We start from the raw sequence: 13,282 nt of genomic DNA, 5'->3' as shown, positions 1-13,282 counted from the left end.
AACAGCCGCTTTCTAAATTTGCCTTCAATCACTCTCCGTCCTCTACAGCTCATCCAGAACAGGACTGCAAGACTTGTCCTTGACCTCAAGCCCAGGGATCATATCTCTGCAGCCCTGAAATCTCTTCATTGGCTCCCGGTGGCTGCAAGGATTAAATTCAAGACCCTTTGCATTGTCCACAAGGCTTTCTGGGGCCTGGGTCCACAATACCTTCAACTCTCCCTAAGTAAATACAGTCCGACTCAAGCTCTTAGCTCCATCACCCCCAACTCCCTCAGCAAGCAACGAGTATAAGCAACGAGTTGGGTATATTCCTTTCCTCGGCTGGAGCCTCCCTCTGGAACAGCCTCCCTGCCTCTCTGAATCTTGAGGAGAACCATCTTCAGTTCCCGAAGCACCTCAAAACCTTCCTCTTTGCGTCTGACTTCGCTCTTCCTCTCCCCCGCTAATCTGTCTGCTTTGGCACTGGGCACCTGGTTACCCTCCGATTTCGGGCCCAGACCACTGCCCTCCCAGCCACACACCCGCGCTGCCTCCTAGCAACCCCTGAACTTGGGTCTGTACCTGCAACCCTACAGTCCCTTTCCAGCACTTATCAGACACCTGTTGTCTACACTTTATTCTCACACTTACCACTTGCTGGCCGCACTACCTGTTGTTGTTCTATCACATGTTCAGCACTTTCCACTCCCCCCTGCCGCTCGCACTTTCCCCCTTCCCTCTCCCCTGCACTTTCACATTCTCAATGTCACTGGGCCTAAGATCGTTGTTTTGTACTCCCTTGCTTCCCCTCCCTTGCCTCATCACGCAACACCTGTGTTTGAGCACGAAACAAATAAAATATCAGTTTCAAAAGTGTGTTTGTAGCCCTTAATGACGAGGTGCAGGGCATAAGGCCGAAAATGGTCACCAGTTGAATGCTAAATCTTCCTATACACCAGCCCCCATTGGGACATCGGTCTCCCCCACACCATCCGTGGTTCAAGTCAATGAGGGTCCCTCAGCAACATGGTTCTAAGTGAACTGGCAGGCATAAAGAAGCTACTAGTGTCTATCATGGAAAACTCTCAGGAAGGTAAAGCTACGGGGGGGGGGGGGGCGATAATTAAGTATGGAGGACTTTACTAGGACCCCCAAGTTACATGCTGTGAAACCATATAGCATCCAGTCAATTGATCTAAATCCGAAGGAAATTACTGGTACCAGCATCTCTTTGCCAGAGAAGGCACCCCTGATACAAGGCGAGTCCATGACTTGCCACAAAATTCCCAACCAGCAGCACAAGTTGCCCAAATCCTACCATGGGCCATGGGCCATGTATGGCAGGCGGACTGGGGTGCGAGTACCACGTCTTGGGGTGGCAATCAAGGCAGAGGGGCCGGCTATCCTCAGCCTTATTGGCCCCAAAAAATATTGGTCACAGTGGCTTCAGACCCCTCCATAAAACCAGCTCAAATCCGGGGACTCTTTAATCAACAAATGCACCCAGCGGCTTCGAACTGTTGGTGGGCCAGAAACAGGAGGAGACAAAGCCAAGACCCTTGAGGGATATATTTCAGACCTTGACAGACTACACGCTGAGAAAGAGAAAAAATCCATATGCGGAGGCTACATCTCTGAAGCTGAGACAAGATCAAATGCAAAGAGAGAAACAATCCGTGCAATCCTCAGCTGTTGAACTAAAATAACTGCCTGACAAAAACAATAAGAGGGTTAAAGGGTATTACCATTAGCCTTGGAGAGCAACCCAGATGGTGATATCCCAGCCTGACCTGTACTCTAAAGCAAGGGAGAGAACGATATTCTAGAAGGGAGGTCATAAAATTGAGATGGGTACTATAATCGTCAAGAAGCACGCTGGGCTTTATATCACAAAGACCATGTGGGAACTTTAGGGAAGACCAACATTCCTAATTAAACACCTTGTTTCACAGAGTTCATCTGGACTAGATACCTTTAATGTTGGTATTCATAATATTGCTTCTAGATTAATCATCATAGATCTGTTCGAAGTTAACCTCACTCACTCTAGAATAGCGCATAATAGTGTGAACCTTTCCTAACAAAACCAGTGCGTTCTCTCCTGTGCACACTGCCAAATGTAGATCTACTGCTCAGCGGCAGTGGTATAATGATAAAATATTTAATCTCATACAGCCCCCAAGACAGATTAAAAGAAAGAGGAGACACTTTCCGACTAAGGAGAGCTTCAACGCCATCCAAAGAGAACGTTAATCAGCCCAACAGATTATGGGTGCATCGGCTACTTTTACTCTCCATAAATAGACAAATGCTGCACAAAAACCAAAATATGGAGTAAGAATACTCCCCACAACAAGTAGGAAACAGACTACTATTATTAGTGCCTGAGCAGAAGAATAACAAGTTACTTACCCCTGGCAATGTTTTTTTTTTTTCCACTGGATGTTCCTCCCACGTATTCCTCATCTTTTAATATCTTCCATTCCAGCGTCCAGCTTCAGCTGCTTTGGACTTATTTTTCCGCAGAGGGCGCTGTGCGTCGATTCAGTCGACTCAATGTCCCTTGAAGGCTTCCATCTCGGAGTCAACGTCATTGTCGGTATATATAGCACATGCAGTGCCCGTTAGCTTCAGTTCTGTTGTTACGCCAGACTTTGAACATTCTACAGCAGGCTGGGTTGGGAGGGGTGATGAGGAATATGTGGGAGGAACATCCAGTCGAAAGAACGTTACCAGGGGTAAGTAACTTGTTCTTCAAATAGATTGTGTCCTCCCACATATTACTCCTCTTTTGATAGACTCCCAAAGCAGTGTTAGTTTTGGAGGAGGGAGTAAGAATTCTTAATGTTCTCTTAAGAATTGTTATGGACAGAATGTAAGACTGCCTTGATGTAACTTAGCCATCCTAGAGATGTAAAAGCGAAGTGCCCATCTTGGATCAAGCCTATGTAGCCTTTCTTCATCCTTGCCAGGATGTGAAGGTCAGAAAAAAATGATGGCAACACAATTTTCTGGGATATATGAAGGCCTGATACAATTTTCGGCAGAAAAATAGCTTAACTTTAAGAACTACGCTGTCCTTAAAGAAGGTAGCATTTGGAGGCTTACAAGATAAGATGTGCAGTTTGCAACCCTGGCGGGCTGATGTTAATGCAACTAATAGGATGGTTTTAAAGGTTAACAACCTTAATGGACACAAATAAAGTGGCTCGAAAGGATCGCACATAAGGAATTTTAGTTAAAGATTGAGATCCCAAATCAGAACTTGAAATGGAGATGGAGGTGTACTCACAGTTCAAGGGTGTTTAATAAACCGTATGCAGGTTGGAAAAACGCCTAATCTAAACCTAAATCTAAGATGGGAGCAAGCGTCGACCATCAAATGAAAATAAGGCAGTCCTAGGGGTGCTGTGTCAAATAAAAAGGGCCTACGCTAAGAAACATATTACCAAACCTTAGAACTAATACAAAAAGGGTGCAAGATGGTTTTCTAAAATAATATGTCAGGATGCTGCACCTTGGGTCTCCCGTCCCCACGTATTGAACACAGGGTAAGGTGGGATATTGACACACAGCACACACTCAAGCTTTCCCAGCAGGAGTCGACAGTTCTGTTCCAGTCTATCAGGAGCCTCGATGGCCAAGTCTCATTTCCCTTGAAAGACTCTCGACTTCGAGGTCCTGACACTCTCAAATAACAAAAACATAAGTTCCTTCCACAAAATGTAAGTTTGGTTCCCGGTTTCACTAGGGTGAGGATTCTTCACCCCTCGGTTCCCCTCGTCTGGGCGCTGACCCTTCACAAATCATATTCCAGAAAAAAAACAATAAGAGTTCTTTCTCTTAATGGACTTTGGGTGATGGCTTCACCCTTGGATCTCCCTCGTTCGGGCTCGGATCCCTCTCGACTGTTGGCCTCCTTCCACTGGATTCACTATGGCTTGCAACAAATCTTCCTCAATCGTTCTCGTAAAAAGTATTTTTAACAGTTCGCTGTGAACCTCCCTTTCTCGGGTACACTTGATCAGAGCGATACTGGCTCACCCCCTCGATCCCTCTCTTCCGGGTGCAGACCCCTCAATTTTCAGGGTTCACTATGGCTTGTCCTTTATTCACCAATCTTAATGTCTTTTTAAACAGTTCCAGTGGACATCCCTCGGTCGGTTTCACCTTTGTCCACACACTGTTTCTTGGGACTTTAGACTGTGCCCCCTTCTCGTTAGCATTCCTCTTCCAGGTACACCCTTGCCAACTTCACATTCACATTTACTTTCAATGTTAGCAGGATTCACTTCCCTTGCTTCCTTTATAATTCTTAGGTCAAAGGCTTTCGACTGTACAGGGATTTTGCTTTACCTCCTGTATGACCGCTTTAACCTATCTTGGGGGCTCTCCTACGGCCTTCTGGTATCTCTAGTTTTACTCAGTTGGGGATTGACCAGAGTTTCTCGGAGCAGCATCCACGTGGTGCCGGTCCCCTTCTGCAGCTGGTCTCCCCTTTATAATCGTAGAGTTCTTTGAACTTCTTTCGTTCTGCCACTTTGAGACTTACATTCATCACAGCCCGGTTCTTATCGGTTCTCCCCTCGATTCACCGGCTGTGATGAACCGCTTGGATTTTCTTGTAGCTGGAGTTAAGGCTGGTACCACAGTAGCAGGAGTATCCCTCGCTCCGCCTCATAAGCATTGATACACTGCGTGTACCGTTCACATCTGCTGCAACACACTTGGGCTATTGTCCTCGGTCTTAAGATTCCTTCTGCAGAGGTTTCGCTGGGTTTTGCCAAAAAGGGCAAGGTCGTGTATCTCCTCGTCAGCATCTCTATATTCGCCGCCATTCTCCTCCTCTTGAACTGCCGAGACTGGATAGCTGTCTCATTGTGCAGTCAGGTGTGTGCGATTCTGATCAATTGCCTGACTTTGCCTGACCCTTGTATTGGGACATGTCAGGTAAACGGATCTGGTATTAGTCTGTTCTCTTGTGTGCCTTCCGAAAGTGTTTGTGTCTGAAAAAAGGGTGGGACGGGGCAGTGGTTTTGAATGTCCTATGTGGTAAGATGAGGAAAAGGTGTTGAAAGAAGGGGTATACCTCATCTCACCCGTCGGTGTCCCCACTCCCTGAGTACCCCCCATCCAGGTGATCCTCCCTCACTAGTCCACTCACAGGAACGCATCCAATAGCAATTGCCGTGTACTGGACACTTGGATGACAGATCCCCAGGATTAGCCAGGGAGACACTTTCAGGTTTCTCACATATCCTTCTCCTACGCAAGGTGGATATGTCTGTTCTTTTTTCAAGACCGGGAAGAGAACAGGGATGAGAGCTGTCCATGGACTCTTGCATATTCCACTGATCGGTTTTAGTAGTTCGAGGTAGAGTGGTTTCATCGCTCTCTTTACAATAACCCATTAAATGGGTTTCAAGAGTTGTCTTGGGTTTTGCTGGTTCTGGGTGATCCCAGTTCCATACGGGTGATTTGGGAGTCGTATCTCTTGCCAAGATCTCTGCAGTAGAAAAATCCAAACAGAGGTGGAGACTCCTGTAAGAGAATAGAGAAGATTGGGAAGCCCCGTCCCAGAATAACTGCTTCCATGAGCCCTGGAATGATGGCTGATGGTACAGGATTCACCCATGATTTCAATGTGTACTGGAATTTTTGTGTTTATTTCATTGTCTCCATATACACAAGTTACTCAGACCAGTGCTGCGTGGTCTAGGTCCTTTGTTGTAACTAAATCGGTCCGTATAGTGGTTTGCTTACTACCAGAGTCGATTAGGGCCCTTACCCGTTTCTCATTTACCCAAGCCTTTTCATACATGAACTCGGTAGGGGTTTGACAAACAGATGCTAACGTTTTCCAACTCTTCCTCGGCTTCCTCCCACTCTTCACCCTTCATCCAGCCTATTGCCATAGGTTCATCTTTCATGTTCTTTGGACAATGTCTAGCTAGTTATCATGTTTCACTACAGGAAAAACAGACCAGAGGAGGTGGTTTGCTTCCTTTTACTTCCTCCCTTCTGCTTTCATCTTTAGGTCTTGAATCCGGTTTCTTGATCTCTAGTTTTTCTCGAGAATCACTTCCTTGGCTCCATATGAACCCCCTTGTTTATCTATTCCCTGGGGTAGAAGGCTATGGATGGGTTTATGATCTCTGATCTTCCCATCGATGGGTTGGCTGGAAGTATTTAGCCGCGTCGAGTGGTTTTGTGCAGTCTCAATGGCCATGGGTAGGGTAGGTCGATTTCATTGAAGGACGGATTTTTGCAAAAAAGGGGGTAAGGAATTTGTAAAATGTTCTGAGGTAATCATCTCAGTTAGTTCTTCTAGAGTTTTTATTATTAGTCCATCGGGTCACTGTGTTTTCAATCCATTCACCCATCTCTAAAGGAGTTTCTCCCGGGTTCAACCTAATGGCTCGTAATTTCTGCCTATTAAAATTCTAGGTCTGCCTTACTCTTTTCAACAAGCCTTCCTTGATGGATAGGAAGGAGGCTCCCTGTGCAAGCTTGAGTAGTTGAGAAGAGATTTGGAGTGCCCCTTTTAACAAGGGTCCCAAATAGCATTTCTTAAGGTTTTCTCCCAACCCAAGTTGTTTGGCAAGGCGTTCGAAGTTTCAGAAAACATTTCCCAGATCTTCAAATTAGAGATATGGTTGAAGTATGCCTTGTGGTAGTAACTGCCTTGCTTGCAATTCAGTTAGTCTAGTTAGATTTTCCTGGAGTCTGTTTTCAGCTTGTATTTGATGGGCTGCCAATTGGGCAATATTATTGGCTAGGTGGGCCATTTCTTCCGGGGGTCTAAGGGTTCCCCCTGTGTTGTCTGAATCAGAAAAAAACAACTCTCAACCCCTTCAGATAAAGTTTCAAAATCCTCAGAGTCATCCGATTCTGAGTCTGTCAAAGAGTGGACTGGGAGGTATTAGCATTTAACCCCGATGGTCCCGCTGCTGACGGAGACTGAATACCATAGGGGGAGAAAGGCTTGCCAGGAGGAGGATTTAGAGCACTGGGTCTGATGAAAGAAAAGACCGGCTGGATTTTTAGAATTATTTGGTCCCACGGTTGAATGTTATAATGAAAGAGTGGAAGGTTATCTGGTAGGACTTGAGTCTTGAGACTTGAAGAACAGATCCTTTTGACTAGAGGGAATATGTAACTGAGAGGACACCTCGTAAGGTGGATACACAGTCAGACTCTAGGAGACACACCATTTTATTTTCCCCCTCCAGCGGTACCACAATCATTAGAGTGGGTTTCAATTTTTATCAGTTGAATCAAATCCCACTCTGACACCATATATAAGGAACACATGGTTGCAAGATGGGGGGAAAAGGTGTAGAAAGAAGTGGGATACCGCGTTTCACCAGTCAGTTTCCCACTCCCACTCCTCGAAGACCGGCCAACAAGGTGATCCTCCGTCACTAGTCCACCCCCAGGAACTGGATCCAATACCGATGGCTGTGTCTTGGTTACCTGGATGAAAGATCCCCAGGGTTTAGCCAGGGAGACGCATTCAGTTTTCTCACAGAGGGAACATGTTAGTGACTAATGGCATCCTGAATTATGATACCTCTTCCGACGTGCGCTTGAAGATTGAAAGCGCTGTCAAGTATCCTTTAATGGTCCCAATCTGAATCCTCAGATTTGCCAAATGTACAAAGAAGGTTTTGTACATTTGTTGTAAACAATTTTATTAATTTCAACAACATAACTTAGACATTTGAATCACTGCTAATGGTACATCATAATAAGTGTCTGTTCACCTCCCCCTGCCCATCCCCTTCCCTCCCCTCCATCCCATTCACCACCTACATGCACCTATGGTGTCTATTACTCGCTGAAACTTCACTTTACAACTCTAATCAGTCAATCATGTGGTGTCCGTATTTGGATTTGAGTATCAACCTGTGTAGGGGAAGACAACTCCTGTATTAATTGTTTCCAGGCCCCTAAATCTATGTTTTGCTCATCACAGCCACAACGGGATGTCTCATGCCACACAGACGTTTCTGCTAGTGCCATTTCTGAAGGTCTCTCAACAACACACCAATCGCTGGGCCAAGACCCCTTCCACATCCCATCGCTATCCTGCGCATCGCCAAGATATATGCTAGGTCTCTCAGTTTACAGACATGTCTGGCTTGCTTTGGTCTCAGAAAGATTCCTAGCAAACACGCTTTGGAGAGACCGAATCTGCTGACAAACCCCCATTAGCCACGGTTCGGGCCACCCCCTCCTAGAATGTATATATTTCCGCACAGGTCCAAAAAATAAGCATCAGGTCTGCATCAATCAAGCCACATATGCTCTATGGGTGACATTTAATTGTATCAACTGTAGTTTCACATTTCTGGACACTTTCTTGTGATACCCGTTAAGGAGAATTCTCCAGAATGGCTAATTTCCCTTACCTACTGAGTCCCTCAACAGCTTTGCTGGATTTCTAGCGTTTATTTGTTTCACCTGGTAAGAGTGTGAGCCTTTTCCCCACTATTACATGTGTTTTGCTGTGTGTATTTAAACATTTTTTGTGTTCATAGACTGCGGAGCCTCACCTACTCCACAGGCATCATCTTTTTACTGTGTGTTACACAGCACCTTCAGTGCAGTGACACAGGGTTGTCTTTTAGACTTCCCAACTCAGACTCCATTTTCTGGGACTGACTACTGTCTCCCAGAACATGTAAAGTTGCCATTGAATACATTAGTCTCTTTTAAATCTACAGACCCAGTGCAAACTATCTTACATAGAGTACTGGAAAGGGTTAATACTTATCCCTTTTTGTCTGTTTCTCTTGGAGCATTGTTTTGCTCCCTTTTCATCAAGACTTGGCTGGTAGCAGTGGTAACTACCCCTATTTTTTCTACTGCGGTTATCTTAAATAACCTTGGTATTGTTTTAGGCTATCTTAGTAGCCTCAGACTTAAACCCGCTAGACCATATACATTTTTATACGGTTCCGGATGGGTTTATTCGCCATTTCCTTTTGAAAATATCTTTCTCGTGTTTTACTCCGTGCGCCAAACCAGGTTTGGCTCCTTTGTTCACTGTCTCTTTGCGGGCTTCTACACAGAGGCCCTCCTTAGGCGCCTGAAAGTCTAGGTTGGCAGGATGTGAGGGAGGGGTTTTAGGACCCCTGCCATGGGTTTCCTTGGTAACCCAAGTCACACTCCTGTGTGATTGACAGCCAGGCTGTTTAAATGGGGGAAAACTGCATAAAAAGCAGGTCTCTGGGTCTGGAAAGGCAGAGTCGCCACTGGAACGAAAGAACCGACGAGGAGCTGAAACAAGGACCCCTACAACGACAGAACCGCCAGGTGAAGCCCTGCTGCTGGTCCGCATCTTCAAGCTCCAAAGACAGAGAAGATCTACCAGGAATCTTCTTCCCCTGAGCTAGTAGGACCAACCAGTTTGCCCAAACTGCAAGCCAGGACTCCCTCCTCTGGTCGAATTTGCTGTACAGAGCTACAGGGAATCAGATAGCCAGGAAGGTCGGACCCTGCTTGGGTTTTAAGGAACACACCTTTCATTTGTTGCTTTGCTCTGCTGCTGGTTTCTTCCCTGGGCAGTGCAGGACCCTCCAGTCTTCCTACTTCATGACAGTCCTACAGTCGCTTCAGGAACCATGAAACTGCAGGACCTGTCTGGAACGTCCGCCTCAGCTTCTTCTCCATTTAAAAGGTACTGTGCAAATCTGGTTGTTCGTTTCGTCCAGCCGCATTGAAGGTGTGTGAAACCTTTTGCCAATCCGAGGGCTTTTCCTTCTCTACTCTTTAACCTAACTTTTCTGCCGACCAACTTCGTCCAGAACTCTTGGTAAAGACTTAACCGCAAACTACCCTGAACTGTGTGATCTTGAGCAAAAGACTTTTGTCCTATTGACTTTGGCCCTAAGCCTTTTTGATTTGATTCCATCACTGTAGTTCCTCTTTCTAGATTGCCCTGCTTACTTACCTGTTGCTGCTGCTCAATTTTTACCTAACTTTGTCTTTCCCTCCCTTTTTTAAATTATTGCAGTGCCATTTTGCTCTTATTTCATTTTGAGCTGAACTTGTCCAATAGCTATTGGGAGTGGTGTGGTGTATTAAGAGAGTGAATTTTGAACTGCCTTATTTTAGTGAGATGTTATACAACTGATGTGTAAATAAATGTATATTCTTTTACTCAGAAATCTTGAGTCAGTGTTAGTTTGAATCATAGTAATTGCTGTCCTTTATGTAACTATTGATACTGCTCACTTGCTCTTGAGACAAGTCTGGCTGCTCAGCCATTGCTACCACTTTTACTGTGTAGTACAGGCTTGTACCAAAGGTGAATTTGTACTGTCACTTGTAGTCTTAATTGTGTGTGGTGTTCCCAAAGGGTACTGCATATAAATCTGCCTAACAATACACTGCAGTCCTACTCCAAGCTGCGTCCGACAGCTGCTCTTGCAAATCCTCTTCCCAGCGTTGCTTAGTCTGTACCAGATGATTATCTGATCTCGCCGTTAGTATCTCATACAGCCTGGACACTGTGTCCCCCCTCAGATACATCATAGAGTGTCTCGATCCTCTCATCCTCCACCAATACTCCTTCTGATCCCGGCCACCTCAATTTCACACTATGGAGAAGCGAGGCATCGGTCATATTTTGCCCCACCTGTACTCCCAATTCTGAAACGACTCCTTTAAAAGTCATTGGACGTCCCTCTTTCAGCATATCACCCAATGTCACCACTCCCCTAGTTTCCCAATGTTTCCGAACATGCAGCCTAAGCTGCACATCTTCCTTTTTTAGCATCACCAATGGGATATGGGATAAGTATGGGTTTCCTTTTCCAAAAAAAGCGGCAAGCTCTTTGCCACGTCATCATGCCTAGTTTCAACAGTGGAGGGGGATCGGGATCGCATGGAACTGTGGTCTACACCATCGCTTTTAAAAAGAATGGGGTGCATGCGTTGTAGTAGCTCAAGTGTCCTGGATCTCTACGTCTGACAGCCAGTAAGTGGCAAACTGTAGTTGGCACGCAAGAAAGTACCCCTCAAAATCTGGCACCCTAATCCCCCCTTGTTTATACGGTCTCTGTAGCTTCTCTAAAGTCATCCTGTTTCTAATGTTGTGCCATAGGAAGCCTCGGCAAGTAGCGTTTAGTGCCTTAAAAAAAGCTCTGGGGATATTAAAGGGTACATTCGTAAAATAATAAAGGAGCCTCAGAAGCACTATCATCTTCAGTAACGTGGCCCTACCCATCAATGAAAGCGGTAGCCTGGCCCAGAATTTCATAGAGTTCTCTATTTAATTCACCGCCTTTAGCGTGTTCTGTGTGTGTTCTATTTTAGGGTCATGATATGATATGGCATTTATAACGCGCCCATACACAAGTGTCTCAGGGCGCGACGAGGCAAGGGAGGGGGAACAGAGGGAAGACAGAGACAATGGTCTTACTAGGCCAGGTGACATTGAGATTACGCAAGTGCAGGGGGGGGGAAGTGCATGGGAAAGTGGTAGGGGGCAGTGCAGTTCATAGGATAACAGTAAAATAAATAAAGACAATAAATAAGAAGTGCAGCCAGCTGGTGGCAGGTGCACAGTGATGGCAAGTGCACGGGTAAGTGCAGACATCAGGTATCAAGTGCTGGTAGGGGGCTGTAGGGATACAGAAACAGTCTGCGAGTGCAAGGGTTGCCAGGAGGCAGTGTAGGTGTGCAGCTGGCGGTGAGGGGACCTGGGTCCGAGATCAGAGGGTAGCCAGGTTAGCAGTGCAGTTTCAGATTCAGCCAGGAGATCAGCAGGGGAGAGGAGGGGAGAAGACAGAAGCAAAGAGGAAGGTCTTGAGGTGCTTCTGGAACCGGAGATGGTTCTCCTCAAGTAGAGAGGCAGGAAGGCTGTTCCAGAGGGAGGCCCCAGCAGAGGAAAGAGATCTACCACCAACTCGTTGCTTGGAGAAGCGACTGACCCGGAGGGAGTTGGAGGCGGATGAGCGAAGAGTTCGAGAAGGAAGATATTTAGGTAGAGAGAGTTGAAGGTATTGAGGCCCGGGGCCCCAAAAGGACTTGTGGACAATGCAGAGGGGTTTAAACTTAATCCTCGCCGCCACTGGGAGCCAGTGCAGCGATTTCAGTCCTAGAGGGATACAATCCCTGGGCTTGAGGCCAAGGACAAGTCTCGCAGTCCTGTTTTGGGTGAGTTGCAGAGAGCGGAGAGTAGAGGCAGGCAGATTTAGAAAGAGCCTGTTGCAGTAGTCCAGCCTAGAGAGAACAAGAGCTCAGGAGTCAGTGAGCTTCTGGGGGATGGAGAGGAAAGGAAGAATACCTCTGAGGAGGTGCAGCTGGTAGTGTGACTTCTTAGAGACGTCAGAGATGTGAGGAGAAAAGGAAAGTGTGGAGTCAATGATGACCCTGAGGTTTTTAGCCTTACAGGTGGGAGCAGGAAGAGGGCCAAGAGAGGCCGGCCAGAGAGCGGAAGGAAAGGAGGGAGCAGGTGTGCCGATGAGGGGGATCTCGGTTTTACTGGCGTTAAGGCAGTGATTGGAGGAACACCATTCCTGGATCGCAGACAGTCAGAGATGAGAGAGGAGAAGAGGTGGTGTAAGGGAGCCTGAAAATGAGTTGATTGTCGTCCGCATAGTTGTGGCAGAGAGCGGCAATGAGGTTGGCAAGAAGTGCCGGGTATTGGTTGAACAGCCAGGGAGAGAGATTAGACCCCTGGGGAACACCACAGGTAGAGCTAGATATAGAGGAGAGGAAGGACCCAAGTTGGACCTGGGAGGGTTGATCTGAGAGGAAAGAAGTTAGCCAAGCCAAGGCCTGGTTGGTGATACCCAGGTTATCAAGGAGACGGTTGAGCAGGATGGCATGGTTGACCGTGTCAAAGGCGGAAGAGAGATCAAGTAAGATGAGGACACAGGGGGTATTCGAATCGAGGTTAGAGAGCAGGCCTTCACGGATGTTCAGGAGAGCAATCTCTCTGCTTCTGGCAGCTCTAAAGCCAGGCTGATGGTCATGGAGACAGGGAACAGATTCAGTGTGCAGATTAAGCTGGGAGATGGCCAGCTTTTCCAGGAGTTTGCCCGGGAAAGAAGTGATGGAGATTGGGCGATAGTCAGCAGGGCAGGCAGGGTCGGCAGATGGTTTCTTAAGGAGAGGTTTCTTAGGAGCCAGGGTGTCAATGACGAGACTTTCATAGATCAGACTGGTCAAGAAACCTCATCTGGGGAGAACAGGGGAAAAGGCAGAGAAGGAGGGAGGAGAGGTGGCTGAAGAAGGGCCAGGGAAAGAGCAGGCAGTAGAAGGGCAGGGGGAGAAGAGAGAGAGG

At 46.7% G+C, this 13,282-nt stretch overlaps 1 protein-coding gene across 4 annotated transcripts in view; it reads right to left on the bottom strand.

Moving 5' to 3' along the window:
* Positions 1–13,282, bottom strand: part of DMXL2 (Dmx like 2) — a 2,950,233-nt gene that overhangs the window by 1,383,915 nt on the left and 1,553,036 nt on the right. The window lies entirely within an intron of this gene.

The sequence above is a fragment of the Ambystoma mexicanum genome, chromosome 11 (assembly GCF_040938575.1).
Source record: "Ambystoma mexicanum isolate Mex_15411 chromosome 11, UKY_AmexF1_1, whole genome shotgun sequence".
In the NCBI taxonomy this organism is placed as follows: domain Eukaryota; kingdom Metazoa; phylum Chordata; class Amphibia; order Caudata; family Ambystomatidae; genus Ambystoma; species Ambystoma mexicanum.
The sequence above is the reverse complement of the archived record's forward strand: the minus strand, read 5'-3'. Positions and strand labels throughout refer to the sequence as shown.